The sequence below is a fragment of the Pelodiscus sinensis genome, chromosome 12, assembly GCF_049634645.1.
Source record: "Pelodiscus sinensis isolate JC-2024 chromosome 12, ASM4963464v1, whole genome shotgun sequence".
Classification (NCBI taxonomy): Eukaryota; Metazoa; Chordata; order Testudines; family Trionychidae; genus Pelodiscus; species Pelodiscus sinensis.
Genome location: NC_134722.1, coordinates 6,074,260 through 6,093,515, shown reverse-complemented (window position 1 = coordinate 6,093,515; position 19,256 = coordinate 6,074,260). Strand labels below are relative to the sequence as shown.

Sequence of the window (19,256 nt, the reverse complement as noted above, 5' to 3'; positions counted from 1 at the left end):
CGCACCCAGCCCGCCGAGGCAGAATCCATCGGCAGCCGGAGCCCAGTCCCACGCACCCAGGAGCAGATGGTGCCCGGCGGCAGGGCAGGGGCACGACGCTGCAGACCACACAACGCGGGCACAGGTGGGGTCACCCAGCGCCTGGCTGTACCAGGCCTCTCCCTCACCCCTGGACAAGCCACCAGGGTGGCTACGGTCCTATCGAGGGACAGGACGTCGGCTACGGTCCTATCGAGGATTCCCTGGGGCGGCCGAGTCCCTGGAAAATCCTCGCATCCAAGCTGGGCAAAGTGTTATCAGATAGTGGAAATTCCACCCCGGCAGACCCTGCCCCTCCCTCACATCCCACCAGTAGGTAGGAAGCTGCCCTTGGGAATCTGGAGCCATTCGGCACGCTGGGAGGCTAAGCGGGTGCCCCTACTCCTGTGCCCTGCAGGGGACCCCAAGAGAGGCTGCAGTGTGGAGCCCGCCAAGCCCCATGTGAAGCCGCCCCCACCCCCCAGTCAGACCAAGAGAAACTCCTCTCTGCTTGCACCCCGCCCCAGCGGCTGGGTCCAGCCTCCCGCCCACACCAACAGCCAGGTGGGTCACTGGGAGGCTGCAGAGAAAGGAACCCTCCCCATGGGCAGCCGCTGCCAATATCCCCGGTGGGGTGAGTGGGGAAACCAGCCTGTGCCTGCCTCCTGCCCCAGCCCGGCCTCCTCCTCCTCGCCAGCTCCTCCCCACCCTGCCTCTAATCTCCCCTGGGAGCCGTCTCTAATCTCTGTCCATATGGAGCCGGGACAAAGCTCTTGAAACGCCACCTGGGGAATGACCCTGCCCTGGCCGGGGCAGCAAGAGAAATGGCTGGAGGGCCAGACAGGCCGTCCCCCCTTCTCTCACCCCAGCTGCCTTGCCATGGCCCTGGCTAACTCAGCTGGCAAGTCGCGCCCGTGGGCAGCTGCCGACCCAAGCAGCCAGGGCAGCGCGTGCCCCTGCAGAGCTCTGGGAGCAGGCCGGCACACCCTGGCAAGCGGGAAGCTCAGCCCTGCCGGGCCTCGCCCTGGCTTGTCAGGGAGGGAGCTGAGCGGGGTCCCTCTTGTGCCGTATGGATCCCGGGGAGCCAGAGGGGCCTGCATCCCGGATGCCACTGGCGCTGCGGGTGCTGCCGTCTCCCCGCCGGCCATGTGCACAGCCCAGCCACGGCGCCTGTGTGCACAGTCTGATGCCGGCGGTACCCCCCATCGCCGATGAGTGGGGTGCCTACACACACCCGCCATGCCCACGCCGGCGCACCAGGGAAGGCATACGTCCAGCCCCTGGCCTGGCACGTAATACACCCGGCGGAAATACACCCCCGCAGCAGCCACAGACCGTAAAAGAGCAAAGCCCCCCCTTGAGGCCCCCTTACCCTGGAGCTGGGGCAGGGTCTCCCGTGGCAGGTGGCCGTGCTGTCCTAGGGAAGTGGCAGGAGCTATGAGCTCTGTTTGCCCGGCTGGCGGGTGGGGCAGCCGAGAGGGGCAGGGGGGCTGCGTTTTCATGAGGTGCATCTTCCTGTCCCAGCGTGGGGCATAGGCGCCAGCTGCTCCGAGTCCACAGCACCGGGCAACTTGGGCACAAAGCTACACCCCCTGGCTAGTGGCCCCTGTGACAGGGGCGTGGGGCAGGCGGGAACATCACAGAGCAGCTCGCACGAGAGGTCGCCACTCCCCCTCCCCTTTGCTGGGCCATGGAGACTGAAGGCAGACTGGAGGAAGGGGGGCACCTAGTCTGGGCACTGCTGTGGGGGTAACCCCTGCGGGAGCACTGAGAGCACAGACAGCCATCAGAAGAGCTGCAAGAGCCCTGACAACCCACCGCTGCCACCACCACCCTGCAGGAAGGCCAGGCCCTGCTCCTCCCGCAGCCTGGCGTGCTGCCATTCCCATCCATTACCCGTCTTCCCATCCATCCGGCGGGAGCAGACAGGTTGAGGGGTGGAGCGGCCTCTCCCCGCGCCGTTCCAGCCAAGACAGCGCTCCCCGGGGACTAATGCTGGCATGTAAATATTAGATACTTTTGTCTCCTCTGAGACCAATTACACAAATCATGGCAGCTCCCGCAGGACTCCAGCTTCCACTTACTGTATCATCATTAACAGCTTATTAGGGAACAGCTGCTCAAAAAAAAAAAAAAAGAGAGAGAGAGAGGGAGAGAGAGAAAGAAAAGGAAAAACGAAAAAGAAAGGCGTGACGGGCTGGTGGCTGCGTCCCACCCGTGTGCGCGCCCATCCCAAGGCCCGGCTGTCCCACCGCTCTGGAACATCCAACTCCATGGATATAAAATGGAGGAGGCAGACGCCCTCAGAGGCAGGGGCTCAGCACCCCACTTTGCCAGGCCAGGACGTGAACTGGGCGGGAAAAGCCCAGGCGACACCCATCCGTCTCCGGGTTCTCAGCACGTCCCCAGGCAGCGCAGGGGCAGAACGCGACGGCAGGGCCCCGCAGAGGCGCCGGTGCGCACTGGGCACAGGATGTTGGTCCTAGGGGCTCGGTGACCGTGCAGAGGAAGGCAGGAGAAGGGACTGGTGCCCCTCGCTACTTGGCTCCAAGTGGGAGCCGGACCGATGTCTCTGAAACCCACGGAGCTGTCCCGTGCGGCTCTGCCCAGCTGGAGCGGAGCAGAGACTGGAGAGCAGCCGAGGGCGACAGGTTGCAGTCCACCCCAGACCCGTGGGGGGCTGGATTTGGGCTCTGTCAAGAACAGAGCGGCGGGGCAATGGGCAATTGGCCAAGGCTGTTCTCTCGCCTCCCTCCATGCCTGTTGGGGGATTCTTATCACAGCCCCCCTCATTGCTGTCCGGCAGCAAGCAACCACACCTGGGCCGGCTGCCGACACTGGGCAAGTCTGCCACGTGGCACGGAGGCTGAGTTAAGGACAGTGCCCACCTGTCCCCAACTACCGAAGAAAACAGCTTCCATACAGCAGGCCATGCGGTGGCATGGGAAATCAAAGGAGGCAGCCCCATGCCCATTCAGCCCCAGCAGCTACCCTGGCGGCGGGGGCAACTGTCAGGCAGGCCAGGGGATCTGACTGGCCCACAGCTGGCCGAGGACGGGAGAACACAAAGGCCAGTTTGTACCCACGGCCTGCGCGACAGGATCTGGACTCATATCCAGCAGCTGAGAAGCTGGAGATGAGTCAACAGGGCGCCCTTGTAGCCAAAAAGGCTAACGGCATCTTGGAGTGCATTAGGAGGAGCATTGCCAGCAGATCCAGAGAAGTGATTATTCCCCTTTATTCGGCTCTGGTGAGGCCACATCTGGAGTATTGCGTCCAGTTCTGGGTCCCCCATTACAGAAAGGATGTGGACGCATTGGAGACAGTCCAGCGGAGAGCAACAAAAATGATGAGGGGGCTGGAGCACAGGACCTATGAAGAAAGGCAGGGATCTGGGTTTGTTTAGTCTGCAGGAGAGAAGAGTGAGGGGGGATTTGAGAGCAGCCTTCAACTTCCTGAAGGGGGGTTCCAAAGAGGATGGAGAGAGGCTGATCTCAGGGGAGACAGATGACAGAACAAGGAGCAATGGGCTCAAGTTGCAGTGGGGGAGGTCTAGGTTGGATATTAGGGAAAACTCTTTCCCTAGGAGGGTGGGGAAGCACTGGGATGGGTTCCCTAGGGAGGGGATGGAATCTCCACCCCTAGAGGTGTTTAAGTCCCAGCTTGACAGAGCCCTGGCTGGGTTGATTTAGTTGGGGTTGGTCCTGCCTTGGGCAGGGGGCTGGACTTGATGACCTCCTGAGGTCTCATCCAGCGCTAGGATTCAATGAGTCTATGACCCCTCGGCCACAGCACCGGGCCACGGTGTGCACACTGCTGGAGCCACGCTTGTTTTAGTAACCCCCCCTCTCCCCCACAAGACGCCGTGTGCAGCCCTGGCAGGCCCAGGTTAGCCGGCACGATGCCGGGGACCTTTCTAAGCCGATTATTGCAGCATTAAAGGTGAATCTCATTTGGAGCTGGCTAGGACCCTGGCATGCAGCCTTTAGCCCTCCTCCCTTACCGCCAGGTGCGGCAGCCGGCGGAAGAAGAGATGGTGCAGCGTTCCAACCTGCAAGCTGCTGCATTGCATCTTTCCTGGGCTCCTCGGACGGGGGACGCCCTAGGCAGGCAATCATGGAGCAGGCTGCTCCTAATACCATCTCTTGGGGTCCAGCAAGGCCCAGGGTCCCTGGAACGCACAGGAAAGAGCAAAAGAACTTCCACCCCCCCGCAGGGCAAAATCAACAGATGCTTCCACCCGCACGCCCCTCTCCCTGAGGCTCTGACGGGAGACCACATCCACAGTGCGGGGGAGTCTTTGCTTCCCCCCACGAACAATAAAACGAGATGGGGCGGCCGGGGGGGGGGGGGGGGTGCAGAGAATCTTGCCTGCAATTTGTCTGCCCAAGGACAATGACACAACAGGGCTCTGGCGCTCTCTAGTGTCCGGTTCCGGGTACTGCTCAGGCTGGCAAACAAGTCCAAGCCACAATGGAGAGGCTCTGACCCCAGAGCACTTACCTACACTGGGGGGAGGAGATCCAGAAAGTGCCTCTCAGCCCAGACGCCGCAGCTTTGGACAGACACAAGCTGTGAGGCTGTGCGGGTTGCGGCGCTGGGTGGGAATGGCCCAGGCAGACCATCCGGCCTTAAGGGGGTGCACTTGGCCGCAGGGGGAGCGTTTCCCCCGCACATCTGCATGGACAGGTGCTACAGGGTGGTGGGTTGGCACCTTGCGACCCAAGTATCATCATCTGTTCCCCTTCAGCCTCAGTGGAGAAGCCAGGAGCAATCAGGCCACGGAGACCACGCTCCCCTCCCTGGCAGGACATGCTCCAGCGATCTCCGCTGCCAGCCTGCCGCCTCCACTGGCCAGTGACCGCGGCATGCGTGCAGTCCAAACTCCAGCCCGTGGAGAAGGGCAATGCAGGCCCCACGGCTGGCAGAGCAGCTGGGAAACCACCCCGCGAGGCAGGACTTTCCAACAGGGCACACGATTTTCCGAAGAGCTTTTGGTGCCCTTCAAGCCATCAGATGAGAGCCCCGATGTGCAAGCGCGCTCAGCGCTCGCAGCTGGGGAAGTCTGGTCCTGAGCACTGGCTAGGGGCTGAGGAGTTCCTGCCCCAGCTCTTGCAAAGCGCCGGCTCTTCAATCAAAGAGCAGAAAAGGAAGGAACCAGGAGAGGGCATCCCGTCCTCTGTTCCAGGGGGCTGACCCCGAGGAGAGAGCAGAGACCCACAGACAATCCCTGCCCGCTCCCTGCAGGGGTCAACGGACATTACTTAGCCTGGCAGCTCATGGGGGAAGGGACCATCTTTGTGCTGGGTTTGACCTAGGGATGTTAAATATCGGTTCATTGAATAGTCAATGAACCTCATGAATTCTTCTCAGTCACTCAACTATTCTATAGTCCCCGGGGGTGGGGCCCCTGCCACCCCACGCTGCTGCTTCTGGGGGGTGTCAGGCAGGAGCTGGTCCGTGTGGGGAGCCAATTTAAAAACCAGCTCCCCTCGCAGACCAGCTGCCTGTCGCCCTGCGCTGCTGCCTCTGATACAGAGGCAGCAGCGGGGGGGTAACAGCAGCCCCTGTCCGGGCGGGGCTGAGCACAAGCCGGAACTGGCCCAGGTTGCTTCGGGAGTAGGTCCTAGGACTGAGCTGTGCTGCTGGCCAGCCTGCTAAAACATTTACTGGCAAGGGGAGGAGGGAGAATGTGTAGGCTATAGCATTAACCGATCAGCAAAAGCTTCTAGGTTAATCGACTGCACAATTACATCCCTAGTTTGACCAGCACCTAGAACAACGGCTCCTGGTCTGCGACTGGGCTCCGAGGTGCTGCTGCAACAACAAACCAAAGTCGGGTATCAACGCCCACAGGTCTATGGCTCCCCAGCTAGCCGCAACCTCTGTGATTTAGACATGTACCCCCTAGGATCCTCCCCCCACATCCACAGGTGGCCGCTGTCCATAACAACATGACAGGTCTGGAGAATAAGGAAAAGTTATTTCCTTGTTCCCATAACATAAGAACTAGGGGTTGCCAAATAAATGAATAGGCAGCAGGTTTAAAATAAACAAAAGGAAGTTTTACTTCATGCAGCGCACAACCTGTGGAACTCCTTGCCAGAGGATGTTGTGAAGACCAGGACTTTGACAGGCTTCCAAAAAGAACTAGAATAAATTCCCGGAGGATAGGTCCATCAATACTTAATAGCCAGGATGGGCAGGGATGGTGTCCCCAGCCTCTATTTGTTAGAGGCTGAGAAATGGTGATAGGGGAGGGATCACTTCTCCCTGTTCTGTTCATTCCCCCTGCAGCATTTAGCATTGGCCACTGTCGGGAGACAGGACACTGGGCTAGATGGACCTTTGGTCCCACCCAGTACAGTCATTCTTATGGTGTTTGCTGTTCCCAGCACAGAGAACAGCGCAGATCCCACAGACGTCAGTCACCGCACCGCAGTGAAGGCAGCTTGTTCGCTGGGGGTGGCCAGACCCTGCTTTACTGTTACTCATCAGCGTTCGGGCACCGAGAGAGGATTAGAAGCAGGGAACTCAGGCTCCTGGGTTCTAGCCTGTACTTGCCCCCTGCGCCTGTAGTCCCTCCCTTGGGACGCGGTGCGTAATGCCTCCCCCAGGAGCAGGCTGGAGCGGAGACCCAATTAGCGTTTGTCAGGGGCTGCCCAGCCCTTACAAGAGAGCCGCCATGTAGGAGCAAAGCAGGGCTGCGATCTCCATAGTGACGAGGGCTGCTGGTGTCACGCGGTGCAAGCGGCCGGCGCCAGTGCAGGGCACGGAGAACAGGCGGGGGTTGGATCCCCCGCCTGTCCCTGGGCTGTCTTTTACCCTGGCATCAGTGGGTGCAGAAGGTCCCAACTGGGGGCCTTTGGGTGGGGACGATGCCCGGTCTGCGCAGGAGGCCAAGGTGCCAAGGCTACCCAAGCCCTGCCGGCTCTAGGATTCAAACATACAAGGCTGCACCGGAGCCCCCGAGCGCCAGCCGGGGGCATCAGCCCAGTGAGGTGGCAGCTTCCTGTCTGATTGCTAATTATCCTTGTTATTCTCGCACAGCCACTCTCTGAAGCACCGGAGTGATTTGCTCCTCTGTAATTAGCCACATAGCAATTAGCATCTATTTCAAGTTCAAAGCTACTCATCCTCGCCAGCAAGACCTTCTAGCGCGCTGCCCCGGCTTTGCCGCGTTGCTGTGACTGGGCCACCCCCACCCTCCCCCTCTCCCCGCCCTGACGCCCTGGTGGTGCAGATCCCCACTGCCCTGGCCCGGGCTGACGCAGAGGGCACAGGGCACGAAGAGCGTCTCTTCCCAGCTTTGCACTGGTTTGAGAGCTGAAGATGCGAGGCACCGATCAGCTGCTCCTCCCCCCCCCCCCCAGTATTCAGATCCCTAGTAAGACTGCGGGGGCCGCGATGCCCACAGGAAATCAGTGATTTGTGGCAGCATCAAGAGCAGGGGTGGGCAATAATTTTCACAGGGGGGGGCACTACATGAATTTTGGTATATACTCACAGGCTGGCTCCAGTCCCTCCCCGCCATAAGGGCCTACAGAAAGAAAGAAAGAAAGAAAGAAAGAAAGAAAGAAAGAAAGAAAGAAAGAAAGAAAGAAAGAAAGAAAGAAAGAAAGAAAGAAAGAAAGAAAGAAAGAAAGAAAATGAGACACTTGTGTGAGAGACAGACTGTGTGACACTGATTGAGTGTGTGTAGCACAGAGACGAGAGAGTGTGTGTGGCAGTGTGTGTGTGACAGGGACTGTGTGTGGCACAGAGATGGAAGAGTGTGTGTGGCAGTGTGCGTGAGACAGGGACTGTATGTGGCAGTGTTTGTGCGTGTGTGAGTGACAGGGACTGTGTGTGGCACAGAGATGGAAGAGTGTGTGTGACAGGGACTGTGTGTGTGACAGGGACTGTGTGTGGCACGGAGATGGAAGAGTGTGTGTGGCAGTGTGTGTGTGACAGGGACTGTGTGTGTGACAGGGACTGTGTGTGGCACAGAGATGGAAGAGTGTGTGTGGCAGTGTGCGTGAGACAGGGACTGTATGTGGCAGTGTGTGTGCGTGTGTGTGTGACAGGGACTGTGTGTGGCACAGAGATGGAAGAGTGTGTGTGACAGGGACTGTGTGTGTGACAGGGACTGTGTGTGGCACAGAGATGGAAGAGTGTGTGTGGCAGTGTGTGTGTGAGACAGGGACTGTATGTGGCAGTGTGTGTGCATGTGTGTGAGACAGGGACTGTGTGTGGCACAGAGATGGAAGAGTGTGTGTGGCAGTGTGTGTCTGAATGTGACAGTGGCTCTATGTGTGTGACAGTGACTGGGTGCGGCACAGAGATGGAAGAGTGTGTGTGGCAGTGTGTGTATGAATGTGACAGTGGCTCTGTGTGTGTGACAGTGTGTGTGGCACAGAAATGGAAGAGTGTGTGAGTGTGTGTGTATATGTATGTATGTGACAGTGACTGTGTGTGTGTGTGGGGCACAGAGACAGCATGGCACAGAGGGTGTATGTTGGTGGCTGCTGGATAAGTGTCCGAGAGAAGCCACACACTGACTCTTTAAGGGAAATCTGTCCTGCTCTGTTGTCTCCCCTGCCCCAGCTCTGCTGAGATGGGGGACAGGGGCAGGGGGACACCCTGACTTCAGCCCTGCCCTCTCCCCTTCCGCCCCTCTCCCCCCCCCGCTTCTCTGCGCAGCTCGCAAGAGAATCCCGGGAGCAGCTGGGCTGCAGGATGGAGCAAGGTGCCGAAGGGCAGCTGACCACAGCTGTAAGTCTGCACCTCCGCTAATCAGCTGGGCAGGCTGAAGAGAAATGCTGGGTGGCCAGCTGTGGCCAGCAGGCAGGATTTTGCTCACCCCGGTTAAGAAGAAACAGCCACTAGACTAGATCTTCCCAAAACAAGCCCCCCTGTAGTATCCCGAGGAGGGAGCTGTCCCACAGGAGGCGGGCGGGGTCGGTCGGACACCTTTCCTTGCTGCTCTCCCGGGGGCAGTGCTCACACGTGGCAGAGCGTGGCTTCACAACGGGCCTTCCCACCCCTGGGAATGCGGCTGGGGGGAAGAGGCAGGGGAGGAGTGGGAGCAAAGGAAGCGATGGAGACCGGGGAGGCAGTGGCAGATGGCTCTAGCTCAGGGGGGGGGGCACCCAGGAGACCCTCTGTGGCTGGTGCCCTACGTGCTGACGCCCCTCGGCCAGACGACGGTGCCTTGTCCCATCCCCCGCTCCGTGGTTCTGCCCCTTCTCGGGGCTGGGGGCGTCCACCAGGACCAGCGGTGTCTAGAAGGCAGGAGTGGGGAGTCCTACCCTGCTCCCGGGCCTCCAACCCGATTGTGGGGGCCCACAGTGGCTGCTCTGACCCCTCCTTCAGAGCCTGCTCACCTCTCTTCCCTGGTACCTCCCACCGGGCACTGCCGGACCCTGCTCACACCTCCGTGAGATATGGGGCAGCAACATTGGGAGGGTGGCCCTGCATGACCACGGAAGGCGGTGAGCACCCCTGCAATCACCCCCCCCGCCTCCCACGTGGGAGCTGTGATGCTCCCCAGAGGAAGCCAGACTCCGGGGGTATCTCCCCACTGCTCAGCCTTGTCTGGGCTTGTTGTGGGTCAGCTCCCCACAACCACCAGCTCCTCGCAGCCCACGTCCCGTCCTCCAGGTCTCCGCAGGCCTATCTCTCTGTACAGGTCGGCGAGAGGCGCACACCACACCCCGAGTCCTCCCCGCGTTCCCTGGAACACCCTGCCCTGTAGCCACCGGCCGCTCCCACTGCTGCTCTCCCACCGCGCTTGCAAGAGTCCGCTTGGGACCAGTCCTTGGCTGGACCACCACATCGCGGAGACAGGTTTACGCTGACAACAACAGGTCTATTGCCAATGCAGAGATTCAAGAGAGAGAAACAAACTGTGCCCCGTAAACACATCCACTGCACACTCCCCCGACCCAAAATTAACAGGCTGGCCTGCTGAGTAAAAGGAGCTCACCAAAATCCTCTCCAGCGTTTTCCACAAGCCGGGCTGAAACTCGACCTCGTGAAGCCAACACACTCTCCAGTTACTTCCTAGGATGACAGGGTGTCTTTTGTGCCCCAAACATACGAACACAGATCTTTGATGTGCACCTCAAAAGTGTGGTCCCTTCCCGGGACTCCTCTGCTGTTTACTTCTTCCTATCACTTTTCTCTTTGAAGTTTTCACCGGCCTTCCTTCATCTGTCAAAAGAGGGGACCTAAGAACATAAGATCGGCCAGACCGGGTCAGACCAAAGGTCCATCTAGCCCAGTATCCTGCCTTCTGACAGTGGCCAATGCCAGGTGCCCCAGAGGGAGTGAACAGAACAGGTAACCATCAAGTGATCCCTCCCCGTCACCCATTTCCAGCCTCTGACAAACAGAGGCTGGGGACACCATTCCTACCCTGGCTAATAAGCCTTGCTAGAGCTAACCTCCATGGATGTATCTAGCTCTTTTTTGAACCCTGTTAAAGTCCTGGTCTTCACAACATCCTCTGGCAAGGAGTTCCACAGGTTGGCTTGGTTCACGACCCTTGATTACATGTGACCAATCGGCTATGGATGCCTTGTTGGACAGAAAGCCTGGTTTTCCCCCCTTGCTGGTGACCAGTCCCTACCCACTGGCTGTACGAATATCATTTCCTCACACAACATCCCTACATGTGGTTTGCAATGACACGGGTGCCCAGTGTGACACAGGCTTGTATTAGAGACTTGGCTTGACACTCTTGGGTGAGCTAGAAACAGCACCGACGACCTAGGAGACCCCTGGGCCCCTCTGCGCCTCTTACCCATCAGGACACATTCCTGGCTCACAGATGTTTCTTTGCGAGTCACCCCCAGCCCTGGAATGCACCCCAGAACCTCGGCAGGTGTCAACCCCCACAGCCGAGCTACACCAATTGACACCAGCGAAGGAGCTGGCTGCCGAGCACTCAGACAGTGGTATGTACTGGTTAGGCGTCAGCAGAGGGGTTAATTCACATCCGCTGTCCCTTTCACACGGACCAGTCCTGCAAGATTGATTCTCTAGGAATGCAACCCCAGGGAACACGGAGGCATCCGTCAGTGACTTATTGCTCAATAGAAACCAAAGGCCTGTGTCAGCTCTGGGCTGTCAGGGGAAGGGGCGGGGGCGCTGCTGGCAGCTCCCCCGCCCACCCCTCCTGTCACGCTGTCACAACCCCTCTAATGAATTCATCCTGTCTGCTGCGCTCCCAGCCGCGGCTGCTCCCGCTGGCCGGCTCTGCTGCCATCTGGGGCTGGCTGGGGGCGTGGGGAGCCCTCTGCTCACGTCAATATCTGCCAAGCGGAGAGCCAGGGAGAAAGGCTGGAGGAAAGGCCCACAGGCAAGCCAGAGAAACCAGCGGCGAGGAACTCACGGCCAGGACCCAAGAGCCGCAGGGCTGGGGGGGCCACATCAGCGAGGGGGGACACCGCCCAGCTCTTTGGGGGATTCTGGTTGAGGGTTGGGGGGGGTCTGGACATGACCTCTGACATTGGGACTCTCACTGTAAGTGAGCATGTGCTAGCTGGGAGGGAGGGGCACACCCAAGAGATCACAGCACTGGAGAGAGCGCGGAGAGCCCGGTGCGGCAAATCCACGCAGGAAACTCCTCTGACCCGGATCAATCTATTCCCGGAAATCGCTCCACACACCCGGGGTCATCCCTTGGCATGGGCTAGCAGCTCAATGCTAGAGGGACCCATGGTGCTCAGCCATGCACCTTGTGAACCTCGCACGGCCCCTGCCCTTCAGTCTGACTAAACGAGATGGGTCGGGACACGGGGCGTGCCCTGTAAGCTGAGCGTCTGGGCAGCCACCCAGGAGAGATTCGAATGCTGCCCTGCTGATCAGCAGAGTGCCAGCAGCATGTGTTTCTACTAGTGGTGCACATCCAGGCATGCCTTGGTGCACATACCAAAATGTATTCCACACAAGGATAGTGACAGAGGCAGAGCGCTGCTTTGCCAGTGCGGGTGAGCACCACATCCTGTCTCCCTGGAGTTCTTTCCCAGGAAGCCAGGCACAGGTGGGTTTGTTTGACGTGATCCACGTTAAGGATGTCATGGGGTAGACGACTATACCATTAACCCGTAAGCCTGGGCCCGCCGCAGACAGAGACCCCTCCGTGGGGCAGCCTCTGTCCATGGGGAGCTCGGACCCTCTGCAGACAAGGGCTGCTGCCATCCTGCACGGCTGCCTCTGTATCAAAGGCAGCAGCACAGGGCAGCAGATAGCCCGTCTGCATGGAAAGCTGGTTTTTGAACTTGCTCCCTTCGTGGACCGGTTCCCGCCTGCTCGTGGGGTGACAGGGGGGTCCCTGGGAGCGGGGCCGGGAGCATGCTGAAGACTGTAAAATAGCCGTGCAACCGCTACGATTTCATGCAGTTACACGAGGATTCAACTAGCCGCCAGCTAACATCCCTCATCCCTGTTTGTTTCTCTTGCAGGTATGAGAGATGCTAAGCCAGACAGGGCCTTTGACCACCCCCTCTGATGAGCTGTCGGGGGCAGGCCCCCGGCTTTGCCTGCGTTCATCCCTGTTGGAACTAGAGCTTCTCCGAAGCTGGATTTAAAAGCTGCCTTCCAGGAGCATCCGCCCCACCCTGAGTGAGCCATGCCTGTGGTTTGTAGCCCTCACCCTCCCCAATTTGCACCTTCTTTTCCCTCTGAATGTATCTGGCTTCACCTTCCAGCCACTGACTATTCATTGTGGCTAGAGGGAAGAGCCCTCTATTATCAAATCCAGGCCCGGCGGGGGGGAGAGGGAGGGATGCCAGAGTGTGACTGAAGAGCAGACTCTGGAGCCAGACCCCCAATCAGCACAGTGGAGAAAATGTGCAGAGAGCACGCACGGCCTGCTGGCTGCCCTTCTGCCAGGAGGTCCCTGCTGAGCATGCAGCTTGCGCTGCTCCTTCCACCCTGGCCTGGGAGGGCGAGCTACCCCCGGGGATTCCCCTCCCAGACCGTGGGAGCAGCAGCCCCCCACTTTCCAGCCTGCTGAGCAGAAAGCTGCCGCCTGTCGGGGCGAGAGGGGCGGCCGTGTGGTTTCCCTGACCAGCGACACTCGCCATCGCGGAGATAAATCATTTCAGCAACGTTAAACAATTAGGCTCGGCCAACTGGCCGGCTGGGGGAGGCCATTTGGGGGGCCACAGGGGGCGGGGAGAGTGGAATTCGGTTGAAACCAGAGCCAGTGGGAATGCTGTTGCTGACAGCTCCTTGGAGAGAGATTACCCGCATTCCAGCGCTTCCCAGCTGCCTCCCACGGCGCGCCCCAGCCGTGCTCAGCCACAACAAAGGCCAGGGAGAGAGCCCAGAAAGGGGGCTGCAGAGCCAGCCCCCTCCTGGCCCCCCCCCTCCAAAGGAGCCAGGCTGTAGGGGCTTCCCTTTCCATCGAACATGCTAAATATCAATTAGGGCTGCCTGGGGAGACGGAATAGGGCCCCAGAGAGGGCCGCCAAGTGCCAATCACAGCCCACTGCTGCCTAGTGCAACCCACCGGGGCCCGAGCACGTACCACGCCCACTGGGCAGAGTGGAGACTACAGGCTCCAGGGTGCTGCACACGCCTCCTCCATCCGAGCAGCCTGGCCTACGGAGCAGTGCATGCTGGGATCAGTAGTCTCCCCTGCCCACCCTGGGGCAGCATGGTATGGAATCTGAAGGTGGTCCATATGATGCCACGTTGGGGCAGCCCTCTGGCGTCTGGCCAGGTGCTACTTTCTTACTGCCTCTGGTGGGGCAACGTCTCCCCCCCCCCCCCCAGCTTTGCACAGTTCCATTTCTCTGGCCTGGAGCCCTCTGGTTTCGGGGCAACCGTGTCACACGCGGGAGCAAAGCATCCAAAAACCCAACCGCTCCCCGGCGAGCAGCCCCACCTCGGCTCACGCTGCCCCAGGCTGCTTCCGAGTCGACAAGGGGCCCAAGGCAGCCGGACTCCCAACGCCGCTCAAGCTGCATCTCCCGCAGCATCCCCACAAGTCTGCGCTCGCGCTCACACGGCGCCTTTCCGTTCCGCCACGGGGGTTGGGGGGGGTGCAACAAGGGGCCTCGAGCAGGCCTGGGGGGGGGAGGCGACGTCGTCCTGTCCCTGTGCGGAGTCAAAGCCAGGCAACGCCAGTAGAATTCTGTATTTCCAGCGGGATTCCTGAGCCACAAACGGCTCCCGAGCGGGGGGGCCTTCCACAGCACTGCCCTTTTCATCGGCAAAGTAGTGCCTGCCAAGAGGGATGCCTGGTCGACTGTTTTGTTCCGTGTTGATACAGCGCCCAGCACTGCAGGATGCCGGTCCACAACGGGGCCACCTAGATGGGTGACTTGGGGCTAGAAATTCCTACCGTCCCATCCCCCCTCTGACCCTGGGGGTCCCCCGCCAGAGCGACAGGGCAAAGGGCTTAGCCTCTGCCCCTATCAGTCAGAGGGGAGTTACCCCCCCTGCAGCTGGCAGGGACAACAGCTCTCTTCATGGATGCGTGTGGAAGGCCGTTAACCCTGTGTGCGCCGCAGCGGGGCGGGTTTTACGGCAGCACCCTCGCAGCTCCCGGCCAGCCGTGGCACGGCGCACGCGAGCAGGAGCTAAATCCCCAGCCGTGGCAGGAGAGCAGGCTAATTCGGAGATAATTGGCCCGCTCAGCCATAGGCTCCGTGCTGCTGCCATGCGGTCGACAGGCACTGCAAAGCGCCGGCACGCGAACAAATTACTGAGCTCCTGGGGCCTTAATCAACGGTGCGTCAGGAGCCTGGGGTGGAGCGGGATTCGGGGCGGGGGGGTCGTTAGGGCAATTAGACAGTGGGACCAGGGAGGATCAGGCCCGAAAGGGAGGCTCAGGGAAGTGGTCACTGCCCACTCACAGTACAGTAGCTTGCCCATGCTGCCGCGTTCGCCCTCCTGGCTCTGCTCAGCCACAGCATCCTGCAGCAGGACGACCCAGGCCCCTCACCCCAGCTACAGGGCTCCCATATCTCCCCCTTCCTCCTCCCTCCGGGCCTCACAGCTCCCTCGGTCCAGGCAGGCAGCTGGGGCTCCATTTCAAGTAGCCTATTCTATTTATCTTGCACATATTTGTCCATATTTGAACCTGGGTTTTTTTTGCTTTTATAGCATGGATTATTGGTTGTTGGTACCGCTCGCTCCAGGCCTACATGTGCACCTGTCCTTTTAGAGTTGAAGGTTTTAACTTATCTAAGAAATACTTCGCCCTTTGCATTCTTATTATTCTATTTTAAATGATCGTTTTTGTACTGGACATGACTGCGCACTGGCCGCAGAGTAAGCAGGAAAGGACACGTAGTCACGCCAGTGCATATTGCGCAGCGCCCTTGCTCTCCGAGATTGATTATATGGACGCCACGCCCTCCCCACCGGGGAAAATACCCCCCCCCCCCCCATGGGGATCTGAGGCCCAGAGCAGATGAAGTCACTCGTGTACGTTCACTCAGGGAGTCAGCGCCAGGAACAGGCCTGGGAACGCCCCGGGGGCAAGCTGGGCAGCATTTCTCCAGCTCCGAGTCCGAGGCAGCTGTGCTGGCCAGACGTACCCAGCGCAGTCTGGCAACCATCTCCAGGGCTTTCCCCAAGTAACGTGAGGCTAACCGGGCGCACGCTCGTCACCAGAGAGGATGGGCAGAGCCAGCCCAGGGCAGAAGGCTTCAGCACCAACCGGGGTGTGTGTGTGTGTGTGACCTTGGGCTACTAGCCAAAATTCTTCCAGCTAGGTGCAGCAGCCCTGGCCTGAGCCACAGCAGGGGCACTGGTGTAGCAGAGGGGCCAGCACGGGGCCATGCCGATGAGCGAGGGAAAAGCAGAGGGGGCAATGCCAGAGACCCACCCAGTGGGAGAGCGCTGTATGAGAGGGCTCCGAGTAGGGATGTGAGCACCAGTTCCTCGGTGAGCATCACCCTAACTGAGTGATGCTTACTGGGAACTCGTTAACTGGTACCCGGGAGCAGCCCGCCGCAGGCAGAGGGCTGCTCCAGCCCCGCAGGGCCCAGGGGCAGGAGCTGGCCACCCATGCACAGGGAGCAGGCACCATCCCTCCCGTCCTGTGGGCTGCTGGCTCCTGCTGCCTGACCCCCGGCGCAGGTGGGGAGCCAGCAGCGGCAGCCCCGCACACAGGGGATAAACGGGATCCCACTTCCTCAGTTAACCGATGAACCAGGATTTTACACCCCTAGCTCAGAGCATTCACTAGCCACAAGGCCTGCGTTCTCCGCCCAGCTCAGCTCCCACGTGGAAGGGAGTGAGGGCCACCACGTGGCCAGGATCCCGAGCCTGGTCTGACCCTGCCTGAGAGAAGCCAGGAATGGACCAGAAGCGTCTGGCAAAGCTGAAGGGGAGGCCAGGGCAGAAACGGCCGGAGCGGGGAGGGGCTGCAGGGAACAGCCGCATGTGACTCATGCCCAGGCTGTCGGCTGGCTCACGAGCGCCAAGCACAGCCTGTGCAAAGCGGGGGAACGCCCTGGCCGAGGCCCGCCCGGCGGGGGTGCAGTGGCTAACGTGCGAATGGAGAGGGGCTATGCTGGGCCCAGTGCAAAACAAAAGCACAAAAAGGCCAGGGCGGTCAGCGGGGAAGCGATTTCCCAAGGCTGGAGGAGAGTCCTGGCCAAAGCCAGGTCACTGGGGGCTGACGTCTGTTGTCCTTGGCTGCCCAGAGCAGCAGCTCCCTTTCCTTTCCGAGCTGCAGGGCTTTAACAGGCGCTGGGACACCCCGTCACCCTCGGGACAGTCTGCAGCGAGCGGCACGCTCTGGGCCAGACCCGGGTCAGTGTGCATGGCTCTGCCAACCACCACAGCACCGCCCACGGGAGGTTTCACCCCCCCCCCCCCCGCCCCGGCGGGCTCTCAGGCTGGGAGCTGCATGAACGCCCCCATCCATCATCGCCGCGTTATCTGCCCTGTCGCGTCTCCAAGTGCTCAGGCGGGGGCGGAATCCGAGTCAGCGCGAAGCAAGCAGCTCCCGGAGGGATCCCTCTCCCTCCCCCGCCCCGCCCCGTGCTGGCGTTTTTAATCCAATCTGCTTACTGTCGCTTTTTAGCTTACTCCAAGGAGAGGGGAGGCAGGAGAGGACCTGGCCAAGAGAGAGCAGCAGGCAACGCGAGCGGCGACGCCAGCCAAACCCTTTGCTCCGCGACCCGGCGAGAGGGCTGCCCACGCCCTGTCCGAATTTCAAAACCGGAGGAGAGGAGCCAAGAGCGGCGGCGTTCCCAAACAAGCCAAGAAGGCCAAAAGGCACGCCTCTCCCAAGGAGAGACAGGCAGCCACGCAGCACTCCCCCGCCCCCCTGCTGCTCCAGGCCCAGGGCTGCCAGGCGGGGCAGACAGACATCTGCCAGAGCAACTCTCCTGCTTCAGGGTCCCCGAGCACCAGGGGTCAGGAGGAAAATGCTGGGGGCTGCTGCTCACATCGCTGCCTGCTGCAGGGTTTCACACGAGGCAGCGACGTGCCCACAGGCCTCGCTGGCCCAGTTCGGTGTCACGTCCATAGCGCCATGTCCCCCACAAGTCAGACCTATGGGGCCATTCCTGGGGGAGCAGGCTGCAGCCCCGGTGGGCAGGGGGTGGCAGTAGCATGTAGTGCTCGCTCAGTAGGAGGGCTAGGGCCCCTAGGCCCCTCAGCACGGACCGGCAAGTGGTAAAAGGAGCACGGTGGCTTGAAGGCCCTGAAAGCGGCCCGTTCTGATAGCAGCGCTTAACAGGAAGCGTCTCCATCCTGCACCGGAACCCGGGGGCGTGTCGGCGTGGAGAGACAAGTCAAGGAGGGGGCTTGTTTGTGGCAAGTCGCCCGGGCCAAATCTGGCCTGTAAACACACACCCCACGTGTGCCTGATGTTCCGCAGCAGGGAGGTTGAGGCATGGGGCCGGGGATACGTGATCCTATTTCCCCTTGTGCTCTGTCCCCACCTCCCTGCTGCCGGTCCGCCTCCTTGCGGGTCAGGTCTTAGGTGAGCAGAGGAGGCCTGGTCCTCACGGCTGTGATACTGCTCCGCTTAGGGCTGCACCGCACAGGCAGGGCAGGCATGGGGCCTCTGCGGATGATCTCCCCGTTCACCAGCGGCTCCCCTGCCGGCTGAATGTCCAGACTGTGCCACGCACGGCACTAACCCTACCCTAGAAGTGGCACTGGGAGTAACTCCTGAGGAAGCAATGTCACGTGGCATGGCAGGACTCAAAAGCCACCCTGGGAGGTGCTCCCTCGCAGCTGGGACCGGCCCACAGAAATGACAGGTCCCAGCAAGCCAATTCCAAGTCCACAGGGGTCTGCACCACCCACGGGTATGCTACAGTTCGAAACAAATAAGCCACGAGCAAGAGAGCTGACTTAGGGGGGACAGTGTCGAACCCCTGGAAGGTGCAACATCCCTTCTCCAGCACAACGCAAGTGGCCATGACTCTGGAGTAACGGGGGGAGACAGAGGGAGGGATGCCTCCAAAGAGGCGCGCCTGCCATATGTGCCTAAAACCAGATGAGCCCAGGGCTTGCAGGAGGGGCTCATTGATGTTTACGTGGAGCACGGATTCTGTTTTCATTTCCCAGGCCGATAGCCTCTTTGCCTGGAGGAAGTGAATACGGAAAAGTTATTTGCTCGTTCGCATCACATAAGAAGTAGGGGCCACCACATGAAATCAATAGGCAGCAGGTTTAAAACCAACAAAAGGACGTTTTTCTTCACACAGCGCACAGCCAACCTGTGGAACTCCTTGCCAGAGGATGCTGTGAAGACCAGGACTTTAACAGGGTTCAAAAAAGAGCTAGATAAATTCATGGAGGATCGGTCCATCAATCCTTAGCCAGGATGGGTAGGAATGGTGTCCCCAGCCTCCGTTTGTCAGGGGCTGCAAATGGGTAACAGGGGAGGACTCACTTGATGATTCCCTGGTTTGTTTACCCCCTCTGGGGGCACTGGCCACTAGAAGACAGGACACTAGGCTAGATAGACTTTTGGTCTGACCCTGTCTGGCCTTTATGTTCTTATGCCTCCTCCCCATTTGAGCACCAGATTCCCCTCCGGATTGAGAGCCCCTCATCGGGGTGCCAAGGAAGAGCAGAGGCAGAAATCCAGGGTGCCAGCAAAGCTACTGTGTAGACATCACAAGAAGAGAAATCCCCCCCCCCCCCGGCCGCACAAATCTCCCCCAGATGCGCGAAGCCCCCGCCGGCAGCTCTGCAAGGTACCGCAAGGTTGGAAACAGTCAGGAAGACACACTACAGTCTCTCTGGCCCTCCCCACAGCCAGATGT

The 19,256-nt window shown here is 60.1% G+C and overlaps 1 protein-coding gene across 7 annotated transcripts in view; it reads right to left on the bottom strand.

Moving 5' to 3' along the window:
• GSE1 (Gse1 coiled-coil protein) overlaps positions 1–19,256 on the bottom strand; it is a 347,899-nt gene that overhangs the window by 283,884 nt on the left and 44,759 nt on the right. The window lies entirely within an intron of this gene.